Source organism: Callorhinchus milii, unplaced genomic scaffold (genome assembly GCF_018977255.1).
Source record: "Callorhinchus milii isolate IMCB2004 unplaced genomic scaffold, IMCB_Cmil_1.0 Scaffold5, whole genome shotgun sequence".
NCBI classification, from domain to species: Eukaryota; Metazoa; Chordata; class Chondrichthyes; order Chimaeriformes; family Callorhinchidae; genus Callorhinchus; species Callorhinchus milii.
In genome coordinates this window covers 23,853,593-23,856,781 of record NW_024704746.1, presented here as the reverse complement: position 1 = coordinate 23,856,781, position 3,189 = coordinate 23,853,593, and the positions used below count along the sequence as shown (strand labels likewise).

The 3,189-nt window shown below is 45.0% G+C and overlaps 1 non-coding gene across 1 annotated transcript; it reads left to right on the top strand.

Moving 5' to 3' along the window:
• Positions 1-2,312: 2,312 nt before the first annotated feature.
• On the top strand, positions 2,313-2,438 carry LOC121849259. The gene has a single exon (XR_006085197.1). It is a non-coding gene; the product is annotated as a U4 spliceosomal RNA (small nuclear RNA).
• Positions 2,439-3,189: the final 751 nt, after the last annotated feature.

The window sequence follows — 3,189 nt, the reverse complement described above, 5'->3', positions numbered from 1 at the left end:
ACACTGGACTTATTTAAAATAGGTCTTGATGCTGTGATGGGAAGATAGTAAGGTGGGAATTGTGGAAAGATGAGATCAAATGGCCGAAATCTTGTGATCTTGTGACCAGCTGAGCTTTGACACTTCCCAGAGTTGAATAATCTGCCAATGTTTATATATCTTTTTGCAGAGTATGGTTTGAAAAGCAAAGCAAAAGCCTTGAGTTGAGATGACATTGGGAATGGTTCAAGCTATTCTCTGACTGGTTGATGTGATTTCTCTCTGTGTGTTATCCTATTTTAAATCGTCTGCAAATTATTGCTCTATAAACTCAGAGTGATTAATCCCTCTGTCATGAGCTTTTCACGCACCGATTGCACTGATAACCACTGACAAAAACAAAAAAAAAGCATTGAAAATAATGTTTCGGTTATATAGCTGGAAGCAATCTTAATTTACCGTCCAGTACTAAGAGTGGGAAACAGCACCTTGATTTCTCATTCCTAGCATTCATTCCCCAAACCCTGAGGAGAGCTCAGGGCATATATCACACAGAGCTTCACTAACCACCGTAAATAGCGGGTCATCTTCTTTCGACCTATTACCAAACCAGGAGTGAGATCAGCTCTTTAATAATATTAATCAATTCCTGGAAGGGTGGGCAAGTTTCCTTACTCCACACACTTCTGTTTACCTAACAATAAGTAGGAACCAGCTTGTCAGTCGATTATCGGATCGTTTCTCCAGGGCTAATTATCCTGTCAAAAAATAATAATGATAATAAATTGGTCACTTAATTCACGACTATTTGTGGGAAGCTGCTGTGCGTAATTGGCTGACGCGATTCGCCCACAAAATATACAGTCACTACAACAACAACAGCAGCAAGATTACATTTGTATAGCGCCTTTCACGTCGGGAGGACGTCCCAAGGCGCTGGACAGTGATAGCATTTCAGACCCGAGCTGGGGTCAGGGGGGGAGAAGGGAGGGGAGGGAAAGGGGGGTGACCGATGGCATGGTCGAAGAGGAGGGTCTTGAGGCGGAACTTTGAAGGAGGTTAAGGAGGGGGTGAGGCAGAGTGACTGGGGGATGGAATTCCAGAGATTGGGGGCAGAGTGGCTGAGGGCTCTCCCGCTAATGGTGGGGCGGGTGGGTTGGAGGTTAGGAGGTCGCAGAGGTAGGGTGGGGAGAGACCATGGAGGGCTTTGTAGGTGAGGACCAGGATCTTGAACTGGATCTTCTGAAGGATAGGGAGCCAATGGAGTCGGGTGAGAGTGGGGTAAATGGGGTCACGGAGTTTGGTGCGGGAGAGGTCACGGGCTGCAGAGGTCTGGATTATCTGCAGCTGTGGAGGGAGGAGTTGGGAAGGCCGACAAGCAGGGAGTTTGCATAGTCGAGCCTGGAGGTGATGGAGGTCATGAACAAGAGTTTCAGTGGCCTGAGGGGTGAGGGAGTGGCGGAGTCGGGCGATGTTACGGAAGTGAAGGAAGGCAGAGAGGGGTCAAGACTGACTGGCTTGGTGTTGAAGTGAGCAACCATGGAGGTTGATGCTGCCTGAGCCTGAGGTGCGGAGGCGCTGGCGCGAGCCGATCAAGAGGGCCTCAGTCATGTTCACATTCAGGAAATTTGCCCTCATCCTGGACTTGATGTCCGACAGTACACTCTGTGAAGAGCTTTGAGATGTCTCGAAGGCGTGATAAGGCGCTATATCAAATGCAAGGGTTATTATTATTATCCAATCGGTTCTGTGGGCGAGCACCTCGCTTTTTCCCATGATGACAACTGAAATGGGGAACTCAGTTTGTGAAGGACCTTTGTGTGTGAGACCATTTCTCACCACTGTGTGGCAACAGACATTTTAATAATGTTACATGGGAACATTTCTGTCTGGAGTCTCAACTCATGATTCTCCATACGTTTGACCCGCTGAGCTCGGCTGCACAGTAATACAGTGTAGATCCTATTTTCCCACACGAAGGCAACCTTGTTTGTTTAATCTGTGCCAAATATATCTTTTAGTGAAAGTGTATAATACAGTAAAACCTGACACAAGTCGTATCAGTCAGGTCCAGACATGGAATATGACTTATGCAAAGTATGGGTTACGTGAAACTTGCATAGAATATAAACGCTTGACCAGGACTTGGGCGCGTGTACGACTTCTCCAGATCAGATTTAAGCGAGTTTTACTGTAGTTACACAAATCATAACGGAGACTTCTTGGAAGAAGGAAGCGAAACAGAGTACTTTTGTGCTATCAGTGTATGTCATTGCCATATTATTATGTCATTGTCAAATAATAGTTTTTATTACTCTTTATAAAGATGGAAAACTTTTGCGCAGTGGCTGTATCGTAGCCAATGAGGTCTCACCGAGGCCGATTATTGCTTATCATTAATATTATTATTAATATTATTATTAAAAGTTTCTACTTATTGCTGTATATGTATAAATGCATTTCAGGTTAATCCAGAAAATATCTAAATAATCCTTGTATTTGATGTAGCAGCTTATTGCATCAGAACAAAGTGTTTCACCGAGTTTTCAGTAATATATAACTAACTTGGAGCCTCCAATTCCCACAAAAGAATGGGATGAAAACAGCCGACAAGTGAACAACCTTTTTTTTTGGGTGGTAGGTGGGGTGGGGTGGGGGAGGGGGAGGATTTTTGGCTGGAATACCAGGAGAAATGTCTCATCCAAAGGACAGCACTTGCAACACCAGAATAGGCCAGACAACAACAACAACAACAACTTGCATTTAGCCAGCGCCCCCTCATGCAGGATAGCGTCCCAGAGCGCGACCCCGAGCCGGGGGGAGGGAGGGGGAGGTAACCGTAGGCTCTGGTCGAAGAAGAAGGTCTCCAGGCCCGAGGTGGAGGGATAGAGGAAGAGTGTTCCAGAGTTTCGGGGCATAGTGGCTGGAAGTGCAGAAGCCTATAGATAACTCTAGACTTATTATATATATTGATATAGACACACATATAGATATAGATAGGCTTATTATGTCAGTCATAGGCAAACTCCTGGAGACTATACTCAGGTTTAAAGACACAGAATTTCCGAGTTGAAAGTTAAAGTTGTAATTGCAAGTTACATTTTGGCAAAAACAAGTCCCAGGTGGTCTGCGAGCCCGAGGGTCAGAGTGGGCTTTTATTGGCTTGTTTCCGAAGTGATATTTAATCAGATATTTTTCAAAACAAAACGT